At 35.9% G+C, this 18,666-nt stretch overlaps 1 protein-coding gene across 1 annotated transcript in view; it reads right to left on the reverse strand.

Annotated features, from left to right (window-relative positions):
* Positions 1–18,666, reverse strand: part of VWDE (von Willebrand factor D and EGF domains) — a 97,378-nt gene that overhangs the window by 19,422 nt on the left and 59,290 nt on the right.

The raw sequence follows: 18,666 nt of genomic DNA on the forward strand, positions 1-18,666 counted from the left end.
ACATTAACTCCATTGTTTTGATTTAACTTAGAGTTATTATGTAATTAGCATTTTAGTTAATTGATTTTCAAAATGATATTAAAAGATTAGGTTTTAGTTTTTCCTCTTCCCTTCCATGAATAATTATAAATGTTAAAATAATTATAATGTTATAAATATGATATAGTTCATATTTATATATGGTATTCTATATTTATAATTAAATATAATTCCAGAGAAACTTATCCTTCTGCAGTAATATTCAATGGAAACAAAAATGTGAAAATAAAGCTATTCATATATTTCAAAACTAAATAGCAGTCACATTGCAATTTTTAACATGAAGATGCTACTTTGAAATGTAAAACTTAGCTGATTAGCCAAAGGCAAGAAAACTTTTAAAGCTTAATAAAAAAGTCAACAAAAGCTCTTTTCAAATTAGAAAGCAAAGTGCAGATTAAAAAGAAAAAAATCACAAGTTTCTGAAGAATTTTCTAGGACTTTGAAACTCAACTCATCAGATGGGACTTAAAAATACAGAACTTTGTATTAGAAGTAGATTTTTTTCCCCCTGTAAATGGAAGCAACATCTGGGCAGACTCAGACAAAAACAGAATGCCACAATCAGCTTATAATACAAGCCAATTCAAATGGAAAGAGATGACTCTCAAAAAAGAAAACCCATTTTGAGAATAAAGGAACATACTCAAAACCTACAATTTGTTCTTAATGATGTTTCATTTTTCATTTTCTGTATAGCAGCCTTCTACCCAAGGGGCAAAGATTGACAGACAATTCCTTAGTCCCTTAATTTTAGCTGTCCCCTAACTATGACTCGGGGTGGAATGCACAAACAGAACAATAAATCAAAGGAACAAAGAACCTTTAAAATTATAAGGCAGAGGGGAGAAGGAAAGTATGCTGAAAAATTCCCTTTACATGCATCCTTAATAATTGATAAAAAGTATCTAGTTTGCTGAGTCTAGTTATACAGTTTTCAAGACAGATACATTTGTTCATTGTTTTCCCTAACTTTCTGCAACACAGAGAGTGCTATTTCACATTTCCTCTTTCATGTTTTACTCTATCAAGTTATATAAAGTTGGAATATGTTGGGTTTGGTTTTATAAGTGTTCATATTTGCCAAGTCCTCACCACTTCAAGACATACAGTGTATACCTTGTAGGTTTGAAGCAAACTTTCATTTACATGTTATCTTTTATAAAGAGATACACTGACACTTTCCTCTTGAATTTAGGATTTCTCTTTAGATAAATGTAACACTCTCTGATTACCAGGAGAAATATCAATAACCTCAGATATGCAGATGATACCACCCTTATGGAAGAAAGTGAAGAGGAACTAAAAAGCCTCTTGATGAAAGTGAAACAGGAGAGTGAAAAAGTTGGCTTAAAGCTCAACATTTAGAAAACTGAGATCATGGCATCTGGTCCCATCACTTCGTGGGAAATAGATGGGGAAACAGTGTCAGACTTTATTTTGGGGGGCTCCAAAATCACTGCAGATGGTGACTGCAGCCATGAAATTAAAAGATGCTTATTCCTTGGAAGGAAAGTTATGACCAACCTAGATAGTATATTCAAAAGCAGAGACATTACTTTGCCAACATAGGCCTGTCTAGTCAAGGCTATGGTTTTTCCTGTGTCATGTATGGATGTGAGAGTTGGACTGTGAAGAAAGCTGAGTGCTGAAGAATTTATGCTTTTGAACTGTGGTGTTGGAGAAGACTCTTGAGAGTCCCTTGGACTGCAAGGAGATCCAACCAGTGCATCTTAAAGGAGATCAGCCCTGGCTGTTCTTTGGAAGGAATGATGCTAAAGCTGAAACTTGAGTACTTTGGCCACCTCATGTGAAGAGTTGACTCGTTGGAAAAGACCCTGATGCTGGGAGGGATTGGGGGCAGGAGGAGAAGGGGATGACAGAGGATGAGATGGCTGGATGGCATCACTAACTCGATGGACATGAGTTAAAGTGAACTCCGGGAGTTGATGATGGACAGGGAGGCCTGGTGTGCTGCGATTCATGGGGTTGCAAAGAGTCAGACACGACTGAGTGACTGAACTGAACTGAACACTCTCTGAGGCAAGATTTGTTTGCCACCTCCAAAACATGAACAACCGTGCTTTCTAGACTCTTGAATTTTTAGAGACCAGATCTCGTTAGACTTTTTCCTGATTTAAATGTTCTATAATTTAGTGGTTGAGCTATATTTTATATGTACTGAAATATTATAGTTAATTACCTTTATACAGATAATAAAGTATCCTAGACCTAATAACTGCTTCTACTGCTGCTAAGTCGCTTCAGTCGTGTCCGACTCTGTGTGACCCCATAGATGGCAGCCCGCCAGGCTCCCTGTCCCTGGGATTCTCCAGGCATGAACACTGGAGTGGATTGCCATTTCCTTCTCCAATGCACAAAAGTAAAAAGTGAAAGAGAAGTCGCTCAGTCATATCTGACTCTTAGTGACCCCGTGGACCAGGCTCCTCTGTCCATGGGATTTTCCAGGCAAGAGTACTGGAGTGGCATGCCATTGCCTTCTCTGACCTAATAACTAGGTGCACTCATATTAAGACAAGCCGTTGTCATCCTAGTGTTCGTAACTATTTTATTTCTGTCACTGTAGGATGGTTAAAAAGCACAGTTGGGTCAGATGGAATGCTCGAGAATAAGCTGTGGGTGGTTGTTGATCTTTGGAAGCTCAAACATTATTAGAGGTGCTTTGTAGTGACCAAATTGACCTAGTTATTCACTGTTTCAAGAACCTTTGTTCAAGACTTTGACAGGTTAACACTAGTAAAATGATCATTAGATAGAACTGGGGAGTCTTGGTTAAGATTTCCTGCTACTAACTCAAAGTAGGGCTGTTGAGAATGAGAAAAGATGCTCTGGAAATGATATACACACACGTCTACTGAACTTTGCAGGAAAACTGAAGTGTGGGCTATGGCAGTGCCTGTTCTCAAGTTTATTATAAATTTAGCTGGTTAGGGAATAATTTTTAAATATAAATGGGGTGAAGAAGTTTTGTGCCAATGCAGTGATTTTTGTGTACAGTATGTAAGTAGTTTCTTTTAAGAATTGTTATTCTTAAATTTATAAGTTAACTCACAATCTCTCTACCTTATGTATGCCATTAATGTTGTAGTGGTTGCATGTAAATAAGTAATAAAATAAATGGAAAAGTAGCAAAGGATTTTTATGATTATCATCTGTCTTTTATTTCAGATGGGAAAAAAATCATGTTAGCTCATAAATTCACTTTTTGGCAGTTTTTAGTTTTTCCTTTTCTGAAAACTTTACATCACATTATGCCAAATCTCTAAACATTTTTTTTCCTTTCTTGTAATCAGATTCTCCATCTTCATTCAACAATTCCCATTCTGTTACCAGATGTGATACATCTAAAGAGAATTGCTCTGCTTCTCTTCTTTAGATTGAAAAAAGATTTGCTTATTTATCTTTAACATTCTTGAAGCAGTTTCACGTAAAATACTCAGTGATGATGGGCATGGTAATATTTAGATGATGCAAAATGATTTGTTTTTCCTGGTTATTTTGGAATTGTCATGATTCAGAAGAAAGCAATTCAGTATTTGTTTAAGAAAAAATACCTTTTGTGCCTTTCATATACCAAGAATAAATCCCAGCTTCATAACGAAGTAAAATGTTAACTCTCTTAAAATGAAAGTGTTATGATAATACGGGGAGACAAGGGGGGACTCAGTACCTGACATCTCCCTCCTCTTCCTCCTGAACTTAGGTCTGCTGCTGATGGCTCCCCTTGTACTGGCTCCACCGGGAACTATAGGGAAGGAGCCTAGGTGGGACACTGTAAAGATCAAATGCACTGTACGGAGTCGGGCACAGAATGCCTAATCACCAACACTTATGGATTAAACAGCAGATGGCACCCCACCCCGGTACTCTTGCCTGGAAAATCCCATGGATGGAGGAACCTGGTAGGCTGCAGTCCATGGGGTCGCGAAGAGTCGGACACAACTGAGCAACTTCACTTTCACTTTTCACTTTCATGCATTGGAGAAGGAAATGGCAACCCATTCCATTGTTCTTGCTTGGAGAATCCCAGGGATGGGGTAGCCTGTTGGGCTGCCATCCATGGGGTCTCACAGAGTTGGACACAACTGAAGTGACTTAGCAGCAGCAGCAGCAGCAAAAGATAATTAGTGATTCAGAGATAGATCTGCAAAATTATCCAGCAGCACAGAGAAGCAAGGATTTGGAAAATAGGAAAGATTATTTAATTGACATTTAGACTAGAATGGACAGGTGCTTTATATTCCTAATGGGTGTCCTAGAAGAAAGAATACAAGTAATGGCAGTGGTGGCGGGCAGTATTAAGGAGAGGATAATAAAAGTGATCATTATTCAGTAACAATAAAACACAGACATAGTATCAATTATGTACAAAGTACTGTTCATAGCACTTGACTTTCATTAATTAAGTTAATGCTTATAACAACCTTCTGAGTAGGTATTGGATGAATCCATAGATACAATAAATATAATACTTACTGAGCAGTATAAATTAAAAATAAAATGACATTTAGACACCTTGTAGTCAAACTACAGAACAAATACAGAAGAACAGGATAAGAACCAGAATAAAACAGAGTAACAACAATTAGGTTGATAAGATAAATTTTAGAAACAGTGAAGTAATAGTTTCAGTGCATAGAAAGAAAATAACCATAAAACTAGGATTAAGTATCCAGCACAACTATTTTCAAGTAAGAGGGAATCATAATAGTACTTTAACATAAAAATAGAATATTTACCATCCATAGAAATTTACTAAAGGAACTTCAAAATGAATGTACTTTGGGAGAAAAAAATTGATTCCAAAATGAAGGTCAAGAGGCAAGAAAGAATGGAAAGCAAATTACTAAACACTTAATCAAATGTTGTCTTTATACCTAATAGTAATAATTTCTAAATTAGAGTATAAAGGAAGATAAACAATAGCATGTAACCTGGAAAGAGACTGACAGGAATTAAATGTTGAAAAAGTTATATTTTTTGAAATGAGAATGAAGAGTGACTTATATTTTGTTTTTCAACTGCAAATTTCAAAGGCAATAATCAAAGATCAAAATATATATTATGCCCAGGCCAGTTAAAGGGAAAAGAGGAAGCAAAATCCAAACAAATATAGCATCTCAATCCAAAAGTATGAAGAGAGAAAATATAGCAGAAGTGGAACACCTAGGAAAAACCAAAATGATAAGAAATAAGTCAAAATATTTGTAATTCATGATACACAATTTCTCCAATTAAAAGGCAGAATGACTAGTAGTTAAAAAAAAAAAAATCAGCCTTGCATTGAATTCCAGAGGCACACATAAAACTTAAGGCTAAAGAAGCATTGAAAGTACAGTTAAAAAGAATTCATTTGAATCAGTTCTGATGAGATGGATGAAACTGGAGCCGATTATACAGAGTGAAGTAAGCCAGAAAGAAAAACACCAATACAGTATACTAACACATATAGATGGAATTTAGGAAGATGGCAATGACGACCCTGTATGCAAGACAGGAAAAAAGACACAGATGTGTATAACGGACTTTTTGGACTCAGAGGGAGAGGGAGAGGGTGGGATGATTTGGGAGAATGACATTCTAACATGTATACTATCGTGTAAGAATTGAATCGCCAGTCTATGTCTGACGCAGGGTGCAGCATGCTTGGGGCTGGTGCATGGGGATGACCCAGAGAGATGTGTGGGGAAGGAGGTGGGAGGGGGGGTCATGTTTGGGAACGCATGTAAGAATTAAAGATTTTAAAATTAAAAAAATAAAAAACTAAACCTGAAAGAAAAAAAAAAAGTACAGTAGAAAATGATTAGCCAGATAAATTTTTTTTTTCAGGAAAATTTAAATAAAGACGAATAGCTTTCAAAATAGTTTTTAGCTAACCTTTAATAATCATTAAGCAAAAAGCATTAGGGATAAATAAGTCACAACATATAGTGATTTACCAATAGTTCTGTGTCAACTATTGTTGTCTGTGTAAAAGTATCAACTTGTTTAAACTACATTTAAATCCAACAGGTAGGCATTATTTATATTTCCTTTTTTTTTAGATGAGGAAGTAAAGGGATGGAGGTTAAATAATTTGCTTCAGATCACAGCTTGTAAGAAATAAGATAAGGGTTCAAATGCAGAAGCCAGTTTGTCCCCAGAGTCCATCCACTTAACCAATATGTTATGCTACTAAGGAAAGACTTAGTATACGAGAAGCTTATAGGCATCTGATTTAATGGCCTCAAGTATATAAAGGGAAATTTGATAAAATTACAAGGAGAACTAAGCCAATACAAAAAAGAAAAAAAATATTTCAGTACCTTTCTAAATTATAGAAGATTAGGCAGATAATAAATTCACAGGATGAAGAATTGGAAAAAAACAGTTTAAAGTTTGGATTTAACAGAAGTTAATAAACTTTTTGCTCTGTATCAAAACTTTATAAAGGTAAGGATAAAACATTTGTTATCTAACAAGTTATTCCAAAAAATGGTGACTCAGAAAAACATGATTTTCTTATATCACATTACCTGTGGGTCAGGAATTCAGGTGTGGTTTAAGTGTTTTGGCTCATGGTGTCTTTTGAGGTTTCAGTCAGGATGATGGTGTCATCTTAAGGCTTGATCTGGGGATGATCCACTCAAAAATCACTCTTGTGGGTTTTATCAAGATTCAGTTCCTCCTGGGTTGTTGGACTGAGGCCTCAGCTCTTCCTGCGTTGGCTGGAGGCCTCCCTCAGTTCATTGCTATATAGGCCTTCTTATGGGCAAACTGGTAGCATGGTACCTGGCTTTTCTCAGAGATGAAGAGAGGGGGAACGAGGAGAGTGGAGGGAGAGAGAGAGAGAAAGGAAAGGGGATGTAGAAGTAGGGAGAGAAGTTAGGTATCTTATACCTAATTTTAGAAGTGACAGTCAAAACAACCTAGATGTCCATCAGCAGATGAATGGATAAGAAAGCTGTGGTACATATACACAATGGAGTATTACTCAGCCGTTAAAAAGAATTCATTTGAATCAGTTCTGATGAGATGGATGAAACTGGAGCCGATTATACTGAGTGAAGTAAGCCAGAAAGAAAAACACCAATACAGTATACTAACACATATATATGGAATTTAGGAAGATGGCAATGACGACCCTGTATGCAAGACAGGGAAAGAGACACAGATGTGTATAACGGACTTTTGGACTCAGAGGGAGAGGGAGAGGGTGGGATGATTTGGGAGAATGACAGTCTAACATGTATACTATCATGTGAATTGAATCGCCAGTCTATGTCTGACGCAGGATGCAGCATGCTTGGGGCTGGTGCATGGGGATGACCCAGAAAGATGTTATGGGGAGGGAGGTGGGAGGGGGGTTCATGTTTGGGAATGCATGTAAGAATTAAAGATTTTGAAATTTAAAAAATAAAAAACTAAAATTAAAAAAAAAGAAAAAAAGAAAAAAAAAGAAGTGACAGTCATTCCTCCTGTCATATTCTATTGGTTAGAAATGAATCACCCTCAAAAGAAGGGGATCACATAAGGGTATTAATATTAAAAAGTGGTGGTCATTGGGGATCATCTCAGGGGTTGTCTAATATGGTGCTAGTGGTAAAGAACCCAGATGCCAATGCAGGAGACATAAGAGATGCAAGTTCAGTCCCTGAGTTGGGAAGATCCCCTGGAGGAGGGCATGGCAACCCACTCCAGAATTCTTGCCTGGAGAATCCTATTGACAGAGGAGCCTGACAGGCTGTAGTCCATGAAGTCTCAAAGAGTTGGACACGACTGGAGCGACTTAGCATGCATGTACAACACAGGTTATGAACACAAAATACAGGACAATAATTTGGAGTGAGGAGAAGCAAGATTAGAAAAGGAGAACAGAAATAGGTGCAACTGTGTTGTCATTGGCATATTTCTGAATTAATTGAGTTGTAGGTGTCCGTTTTGGTATTGTTTATAACTTCAGAGATACAGTGCCATTTTCTTTTGTATGTATCAAATATCGCACATTTTTTCAAAAAGAAAGATAGTCATCATTTTCTGAAACAAAACAAAAAGCTGTACCTAGTCAAGATTGACACTTGATAGGTTTAGACTCTACTAAAATTAGCCATTGCATTTTATCTGATTTATGACTCTTAGAGGAAAGTTTACTTCATTCTTCTGTACTTCAGATTTTATATATGGTGCATTTTAATTCTGTCTTTAAAGTAAAGTGTTCATTCATTCATTTTAAGATATAGTTAATTCAATCTTTTAAAGGCTCCAAAATTTTCACATAAAAGGCACTGTAACAAACTTATAAGTAGAAAATATACTTTGTGGATTTTTGGTCCCATGAATTTAAGCACATGTAAGCTTTTTACTAGAATTATTCAGGTAATAAACTCAAGTCTTTGCTGTAAATGTGATCTGTAAATGTTAGAACTATTGCAAACAAAAGAACTTGGTTCCGTTGTTTTTATATGGAGGGGTTTTTTTTTTTTTGCCCACCCACTTGCCTGGTATTATCACAAGACAGTTTGATAACAAGAATCAAGCTAATAACATTAGCTTATGACTGATTAGCTGTCCAGTTTGGCCTCAGCTGAAAATTCTGAGCAATTAATTTTAATCTTATGATAATACTCATAGGACTGTAAACCATTCTCCTTAATTTAAATACAACAGTTTACAACTTAAATCCATATGCAATAATGAGTTAGGAAATTTTTTTACTCTGAAAAAAGTACCACAACTGAAATTTTCTAAAATAACATATTAAATTTTTAATTAATTTTAATTGCCCCTTTTCAATTAAGATAAACTATGCAGTAGTCCTTTGATTTTCAGTTCATATTATTCTGAATGTCTCTTACTTGGTATTTCAAGGGAGCAGCATTGTTTGAAGCTAACTGAAGATTCTGCAAAAGTATACATTACAAAATTAAGATCACAATAAAAATTTTAAGCAGATGGTACAAATATATATAAGAAGTAATAAGTAACATCTGTATAAATCAATCCTCATCTCCTAATCATACTTTCTTAAGGTAACCAATTAAAAAAATTATGTCTTCATAGAAATGTTGTTATTAAAAACATATGTGCATGCAAACACATTTTAAAATGAGTATAGTAGGATTGTCTAAAAGCTTGCCTTTTCATATTTTCATTTAATGTAGCCATCTTTCAAAGATGTGAGATTAAGTTCTGCGTGACTTACTGTTTCATATGGTCGATAGAAATTTCATAGCTGAATATATAATAACTATTTTTCTATTGATGTCACTTAAAATATTATTATTAAAAGAGTAGTATATCAGAGGTTATTATTTAAAATTTTTATGTACTATCTTAATTGGCTGTATCTCTCAAGATTTCCACTGACAGGTCCCATTTTGTAGCATTGCTCTTAAAAGTGGATGTGATAATTCTTTAAGTTTGGATCACAATGAAATATTACAAATCTTGATTTTAATTTTCGTTTAACTCAATTATAATTACATGTTAGCTAAAGTAGTCATAACAGTATGTCAATTTCAAGTCAAATGAACAGCTTAAAAATAACAAAGTTCGTCTTAAATATTTTATCTATTTTAGCATTAAAAATTATAATATGGTAGTTAGAATGTTTAGTCTTCTCTGACACTTTTGTGAATTATGATAAAGAATTTGCTTTTTGAAAAATAATGAGTAGCGTCTTAATTAATTGCAATGTGGCTTTTACAAAGAGCTTGAGGCCTAATTAGTTAAAATCTCACATATGTATTTTCAGCACGAGAATTCTGTCAGAAGTCACAAACTGCTTATCCATCATGGTTTCAACCATGCTTGTCAGTTTAGTTTTCCCTGAGGGGTGAGGAATGAAACAACTCCCTTTCTAGTCAGTTGTCTCACTAGGTTAGTTAGTGCTTAGTAATATAGACTGGCAGAGCCTGTTATCAACCTGTCTGTATGGGTTAATGAAGGAATTTTCTGTTTCAGTGGAAACTCAATAGATACTGGTTTGGAAGACTTATCATGATGTTCAAAACAATTAGAAACAGGACATTTCTCTTAATCATTTGGTTTAACAGTGACTGGAAGGTAAGGTCATCTAAGCAGAGCTGACAGGTAGTACAGTCTGGGATCCTTGTTTTCTCATTTCAGGAGAAAAATACCTCAGTGCATCTCTTGGCAGCCCCCTCCTTTTCAATGTAAATCTAAGATTGGAAACATTCTAGCATATATTATGCTTCAGGACCTTGTCATTACCCATAAACTGCCTTCTGTCTGCTTTAACTCATTGCCCTTCTTGATTCCAACCATATGGCTCTAGAAAAATCCCACTCTTGCTCTGCAGAGCCAAGCACACAGCCGTATGCCAACCCTCAAAATGAGCAATTCAAGTTTTATTTCTGGTAAGGTCAATTTCCATTTCCTACAGCTGTTTCTTCTTTTCTGGGGAGAAAAAGAAAACTAAAATATTTTTCAGAATATTTTTCTATCAGTCATGTGAGACATGATAGAAATGCTATGAGAAGGTGCCCCAGTTTTGGGTTTTTTTTTTCCAAGTTCTGCTACTGCTTTGTGGTTTTTTCTTGGTTTGAACCATTCTACTCTTCTTTGCAGCCCACTGTGTAGAAAATGAAGGGGTCAGACTATCCATAGCATTTCTGATGCTTTATTTATTTCACTTGTAATGTGCAGGCAGGGTGCTTTGATGATGACATTACACTGAAAATGGCTTGAATCTTTAATATGGGGAGATAGATTTCAGGTCAGCTCCAAAGGAAGAATTGACTATTGTCACAAAAAAGAATTTGAACAAAAGTCCTGTTTATTTCTGGAGTCCTCAGAAATTGCAAGTCATCAGTGAGAGTGCATCAGCAGAGGACACTGATATAGCAACAAAGGGGTTGCTTCATAGATGAAGCACCTTGAAGCTGCCGTCTCCTTAAACTAACAGGGGGCTATCATCAAGATCGCCCCTAGAAAAAAATGCCAGGTCTTTTTTTTTTTTAATTTTAATTGGAGGCTAATTACTTTACAATATTGTAGTGGTTTTTGTCATACACTGACAGGTCTTGATGGCTAAAAACACAACTTGGAGGCATGGAAACACAAACCCTAAGAATTTTCTTTGATTCATAATCAGAGCCCTCAACCAAGAGAGAACATCCCAGCTCAGGCAGAATTGAACCAAAACAGTAAAGAAAATGCAGATGAAGATCCTGAGATCTTAGAATGAGAATCTAAACTAGGTCCTAACAGTATCTCTTGGTCACATTAGCAAGGGCCACAGTTACTTGGTGAGCAAGATTTAAGTTTTAATATCAGAATCTACTATATATATGTATAGTATATGATCTATTTATCTTTCTGCCTATCTGAGGGAGTTGGGAAATACAATGGAATTACTTTCGCTATACTGTTTGTGTCCAGTAAGTCTTAATACTTTTCTCAAGTTTCTAGTCTCTCAAGTCAAAGACTTTCCAGGTATTGTCATATATAAGACATATAGCTGGGGGGAACCTGTCTACTTCAGATAAAATTATAGTGCCAAGAAGCAGTATATTCAGGAAACCATCATCCTTTACAAAGCCTTTTTTTTCCTCTCAGGGTGTACCACATATGGGACTTATGATTATTTGTCAATAATAGGAGAAAAAATTATAACTTTGAAATACCTGAAAGTACTGGCCATTTTCATTGCTAGACTTTTCCAAGTTCTGTGTACGTATGAAAAACAAAGGTTTTCTGCTTACCCTAATAATTCTCACAGCAGTTTAAATCTCATATCAGTTCAGTTCAGTTCAGTCGCTCAGTCATGTCTGACTCTTTGCGACCCCATGAATCGCAGCACGCCAGGCCTCCCTGTCTATCACCAACTCCCGGAGTTCACTCAAACTCATGTCCATCGAATTGGTGATGCCATCCAGCCATCTCATTCTCTGTCGTCCCCTTTTTCTCCTGCCCCCAATCCCTCCCAGCATCAGAGTCTTTTCCAGTGAGTATAGATGGTCACTAAATCTTCAAATGCAGTTCATCCCTTACTAGCACAATGGGAGTTGTTAACGGCAGTCAGCCAAGTGGCTGAAATTATTGATTAATCACCAGGTGTAACAGATGTCTAGGTCACAAGAAAGACCGATGCTGTGTTAGCGAAGAAATTTATTTTTGAAAGATGTTATGTCTGCATTAAATGTTTAAAATGCTGTCTTACCCAGTGGTCGGTTTGCATTGCGTGTGTGCTATCTGGGAAATGAGGATCTAGCACCATCTGCAGGTGAAACTCTGCTAATTCCATCTGGCAGTTACAACATTTTTAAGATTGACAGCTGAGGTTAAGTTTGTTTCCACATTGATGGACAAGACTGTCCTCAATTTTAAATAAATGTATGCCAGAGTTGATTGAAAATTTACATCCACTTATTTTATCTTGCTTTTGACTTACATATTGTTTAATCAGTGCTTTTTAAAAGTAAACTCTTTAGTCAGGAACAAGAAATACCAATATACAATAATCATTGGAAAACCAAAAACCCAAATAGAGGAGTCTGTCTTTTTTTCCTCAGCCTAGTGCTTCCACTAATTCATTTTTAGCAACAAAAAACATATAATAACACTCATATATTGGGCATTTATTAGATGACATAGTGAAAAATTATTTATAATTATCTCATTTTAAATTAAAATGAGCTAGTCTCTGAAATGAGAATTATTTATCCCTATCTTACAAATGAAGGAATTAAATATAGAAGCTCTTTGTGCAAGTCCACATAACTGGGAAAAGATGGCATGAAGATTTGGGGTTGAATTAAAACCCAGGTCTCCCCAACTCTAGAGGGTCAAAGAAAGGTTAAGAATATTTGATAATTCAGATATTTCATTTAAATGTTAACATAAATAAACACAAAATAGCCAGGCATATTAAACAATGTTTAAGATCAGAATTCTTTTTCGGAAGATGACGTAAACACTGGAAGTTACACATGTTGAAGTACTTTTGCTTAAATTCTCAAACATTCATTATCTTCAAAATATTCTCCAAATAGGTTTTGGATAAAAGATTTTTCAAGCTACTAGATGTGAAAATATAACCAAGAAATAAGAAAAACTTAAATTACTTCTCATAAATCTATCAAATTACTTGCTTTTCAAAATTCACATTATATTTCTAAAACATTACTTCCATTTGCATGAGCCATTAGCTTTCATAAGGAGTGCTTTTATATAAAATCTGTAAGCTGTAAACCATAGCATTTCTTGATTATTAGCCTATACAGGTCCATTAAATCTATTATAAATGCATAGTCTACTGATTAATATTTTAATTGCAGCTTGAGAGTCTTGGTGTGGATCTAGAAAACATTTCATAAATGGGTTTTAAAATCCTGGTTTAGACATTTCAGGATAAATCCTTGAGCTATTATAACTTTATAACTATAAAAAATATACATTGAAGATCAGCTTAGTAAGGTTACTAATAAAATTGCAATGCTGTATACTGATCCAAGAAGGCAGAAGCAGATATAAAAAATATAGCTATTTCATTATTACAGCTTCTATAGGAATTTTAATTCTAGTTATTAACTTTAAAAAATTATTTACTTTCATCTAAAGTACTTTTTTCTTTCTAGCACTTATTTTCACAACAGATTACAAATTTAACCACATACAAATTATTAAAGATTTATATTGCATTTGTATTTCTATATTTTTGGTAATAAAATAAGACAGTAAAACATGTTATATTCTCTTAAATGATTCTTTATCTTTCAGCAAAGGTGAAATGATAAAATCTCTTTAATTCTGACACCGAATGCTTAGATTCTTACCAAAGTTAGGCAATAATTTTATTCTAACAATGTCTTACTTTGTCTTGTAATTGTAGACATGGCCTAGGAATGCTTAGTCTTTCTTTTTTTTTTTTTTTTTTAGTTTTTTATTTTTTAAATTTTAAAATCTTTAATTCTTACATGCATTCCCAAACATGAACCCCCCTCCCACCTCCCTCCCTATAACATCTTTCTGGGTCATCCCCATGCACCAGCCCCAAGCATGCTGCATCCTGCGTCAGACATAGACTGGCGATTCAATTCACATGATAGTATACATGTTAGAATGTCATTCTCCCAAATCATCCCACCCTCTCCCTCTGAGTCCAAAAGTCCGTTATACACATCTGTGTCTCTTTCCCTGTCTTGCATACAGGGTCGTCATTGCCATCTTCCTAAATTCCATATATATGTGTTAGTATACTGTATTGGTGTTTTTCTTTCTGGCTTACTTCACTCTGTATAATCGGCTCCAGTTTCATCCATCTCATCAGAACTGATTCAAATGAATTCTTTTTAACGGCTGAGTAATACTCCATTGTGTATATGTACCACAGCTTTCTTATCCATTCATCTGCTGATGGACATCTAGGTTGTTTCCATGTCCTGGCTATTATAAACAGTGCTGCGATGAACATTGGGGTACATGTGTCTCTTTCAATTCTGGTTTCCTCGGTGTGTATGCCCAGAAGTGGGATTGCTGGGTCATAAGGTAGTTCTATTTGCAATTTTTTAAGGAATCTCCACATCATTATTAGAGAAATGCAAATCAAAACCACAATGAGGTACCACTTCACACCAGTCAGAATGGCTGCGATCCAAAAATCTGCAAGCAATAAATGCTGGAGAGGGTGTGGAGAAAAGGGAACCCTCCTACACTGCTGGTGGGAATGCAAACTAGTACAGCCACTATGGAGAACAGTGTGGAGATTCCTTAAAAAAATTAGTCTTTCCATTTAAAAAAAAATGAGTTTTGTAAACTCATATGATTTAGTAGGCATGTTCAAATTAAAATGTTTTTTGAAAAAGATAATGAAGTTTGAGGTCAAATATAATAGAAAAAAAAGAAGTGTTATAACTCTAGTTAATGTATAATTATTTGCATCTCTGAAATAGAGCTTTCAGTTATTTGTATATTCTTTGCTGACATTCCCACTTCTTTAACAATCATGTCAATCTAATTTTCTTTTATGAAGTATTCAAATCTCTTTTGATATTTATAGGTGGATTTGATTTTGTGACCGTGTCTCTCGTTTCTGCATCAAAATAGATCATGGTACTGAAAAGAATGGATGAATAAAAGACCTTTACACAGAAAGCACAGTGACCAAGTGAGTCTTGTAAAACTCCAAATTCCATTATTTCTTCCCTGCTCTCCAGAAATAGTACACGTCAGAGTAGCAGAAAGAGTAGAGATGAAAAATAAACAGACCAAACTAAACATGGTTTTTTATCACTGAAAAGTAATAGCTTTATCTCCAGAATATAGTCCAAAGCAGTAAAATGCAGAGCTTTCAATATGTCCCGTGTGAGCTCACTTTGTTCCCTTGGCATCAGTGTCACTTCCTCCTAAGGCTAGGAGCTACATTTTCCAGAATCCCTTCTCTGTGTGGTTCTGGGTTAGAGTTCACCAATGAAAAGAGCCTTCCAGAGAGTTAGAAGCTGGACATGAATAGGAAGCCATTATTTCTTCAAAGGTGTTTGCTATTAGATGCTTGGAATTAAAGTGACATCTTCATTCTCAGTTTCTCTGACCTTCAGCAGCTGCTTTCCTGACCTCTTCCCTAGCCCCCCCCATCCCCACCAAGGCTCTTGCAACAGTCCTGAGAGTTCCTAATTTTGCATTAACACTTTATATCTGGATATGTCAGACGCCTTCTGTGATGCTGACTGGTCCCAGATGATAAAGACACTGTCACAGTAAAGACAGGGAAAATATTCAGTTTATTAAATATTGTGAGTGTCAGAAACATCATTTCAATATGTTAATAACAAATCACATGTCAAAGTAAAATTTTGATTATCTGGATTTCTCCTTTCCTTTTCTCCAACAATGCCAACTAAGACCAGTCTGTTTTTATTAGTTTCTTCGACCTTTAAAAGAGCTTTAAGAATGATGTTCAAATAAACTTCAAGTATTAATAGTTAACTTCAACTTCTTCTGAATAAAAATGTCCATTCTTATACTTGATATTACTCAATGGTATTTGACCTACAGTAGAAAGAGGGAAATTAAGTTTCAAAAAATATTAGAAAACTAGATAATTCTGACTCATTATTTGCTACCTTCTTCCTCCTGACATAAAGCACTAGAGACTAAGAACTGCTCTCACAAAACTGAGGTCTAATCAAGATCATATTTAAATGTCAAAATACCTGTGATTTAATGGAGCTTGCATACAATTGTATATGATTCCATCTTGGTAAAGGGTTATATTCAAGAAATATCCATGCTCAATAAAACCAAATAAGTATTTTTATATTCTCCAGGAAAAGACTTTTGACATTCATGTATTGCAAAATTTGCTCTCAAGTCTCTTTGTCCATCCTTTTCTTTCTCCACCTCTCTCTATTCCTCTATTCAATGTAACCACCAACAAACTTACATAGTGTTTTCTACATACCAGGCACTGTTCTAGGTACTTCACATATTTTAGCATATTTAATCCTATGCTGCTGCTGCTGCTGCTGCTGCTGCTGCGTCGCTTCAGTCGTGTCTGACTCTGTGCGACCCCGTAGACAGCAGCTCACCAGGCTTCCCCGTCCCTGGGATTCTCCAGGCAAGAACACTGGAGTGGATTGCCATTTCCTTCTCCAATGCATGAAAGTGAAAAGTGACAGTGAAGTCGCTCAGTCGTGTCCAACCCTCAGCGACCCCATGGACTGCAGCCCACCAGGCTCCTCCATCCACAGGATTTTCCAGGCAAGAGTACTGGAGTGGGGTGCCGTTGCCTTCTCCGTTAATCCTATGACAACCCCATATGAGCTCCATATTACAGATGAAAACAATTAAGGCTCCGGGTGGGGTTTAATACCTTGCCTGAGGTCACAGAGCAAACAAGTGGCAGGGATGTAGGAAATACACTTGGCAGTTAGGCAGCAAGTTATGAAATCTCTCAAAGCTGTTCATCAAATTACCCTCTTTAGCACTTCCCTTCCCCATTTCCTCTTTCTCCGTGTCTTCTTTCTAGCCAGTAATTCTTTGTCTCTTTCATTGAAATTCTAGCAACCCGTAAGAGCTTGGGAGAGCAGGTTACAATAGAGCAGGACATGTGGTCCTTGAGCTAACTCTTTTTGTTTCATTTGCCCCATGACCTCATGTTTTTTCTTTCTAATATGGTTCCAGACGGATCTCAGAAACATAAATGGGAATGATGATCTGCGAGTAGTCATATGAGGAAGGATTCAGATAGTAAAGAAATACATAAAAATAGAACATAGGGAAGTAGTTTAGTATGTCAAAGTGGACTTGAAAGCTTTTGAGGTCATAGGGTTTTCTGTGCCATAAAAAAATTTCAAAGTATATTCAGAATGCCTTCAAATCCAGGAAACTCAGACTTTTATATTAAAATATTTATTTTTCTCAATAATAGCTGGTCAAATACTCAGTAACTTTTGTTTTCTGGTTTTCAAACCATAATACTATTATGATCTTGTTTTTCTCAAAACGGAGATCGTATCCTTCCATGAGGAACACCAGTGCTAAGAGAAAGATAGATACACATATCCACTTTGCCACCAAGCCAGTCTGATTCAGTATCTTCAGGAATAAAATTCCTTATCATTTTTCAAAATATAATGTACTCCAGAGTACTTTAATATTCAAGACCCTTGGATTTTTTGAAGTGTTAAATAGCATATAATTGCTTTTTAAAAGGAAATCTAATAGATAGTAGCTCAGTTGATAAAGAATCTGCCTGCAGTGCAGGAGACCTGGGTTTGATCCCTGGGTGGGGAAGATCCCCTGGAGAAGTAAATGGCAATCCACTCCAGTATTCTTGCTTAGAGAATCCCATGGACAGAGGAGCCTGGCAGGCTACAGTCTATAGGGTCACAAGAGTCGGACACAACTTAGGAACTAAACCAATAGATTAAAAAATTTTTGGAGAGTTCTGCTGCAATTTTTCTTTTCTTTTCTTTTTTCTTTTTTTTTTTTTTTTTGGTGATTGTGTAGGAATCAGGACTGAAAAAATACCTTGGCTCGTAATATTTAGAAATTTAAGATTGGAGGCCTAAAAAATTCAGTTTCATTTTACAAGTGCATTTTACAATCATAGAAACTTTTTAAATAGATATTTACATAGCACTGGGCTTATAATTTACTTGGGCGAGGTGGGCTTCAGAAACTGCAAGAAAGTCTTATTGCTTTCTTGATTTTCAAAATACAAAGAAATCCTAATTCTAATGATATGAAAAGTTTTAAAAATTGTTTTCCCTGAAATGGTTTTTTGGCAACCTACTCCAGTTATTTTTGCCTGGAAAATCCCATGGACAGAGGAGCCTGGTGGGCTACAGCCCACAGAGTCACAAAGAGTAGGACACAACTGAACATACATCAAGTAAATGAAGAGAGGCGCTTCCCAGGTGGTGCTAGTTGTACAGAACTTGTTTTCCAATGCAGAAGACACAAGAGATGTGAGTTTCATCCCTGAGTAGATGTGAGTTTCATCCCTGAGTTGGGAAGGTCCCCTGGAGGAGGGCACCGCGACCCACTCCAGTATTCTTGCCTGAGAAATCTCGTGGACAGAGGAGCCTAGCAGGCAACATCCATATGTTTGCAAAGAGCCAGACAGTACTGAAGCGACTTAGCATGCATGCACGCAAATGA

Source organism: Ovis aries, chromosome 4 (genome assembly GCF_016772045.2).
Source record: "Ovis aries strain OAR_USU_Benz2616 breed Rambouillet chromosome 4, ARS-UI_Ramb_v3.0, whole genome shotgun sequence".
In the NCBI taxonomy this organism is placed as follows: Eukaryota; Metazoa; Chordata; class Mammalia; order Artiodactyla; family Bovidae; genus Ovis; species Ovis aries.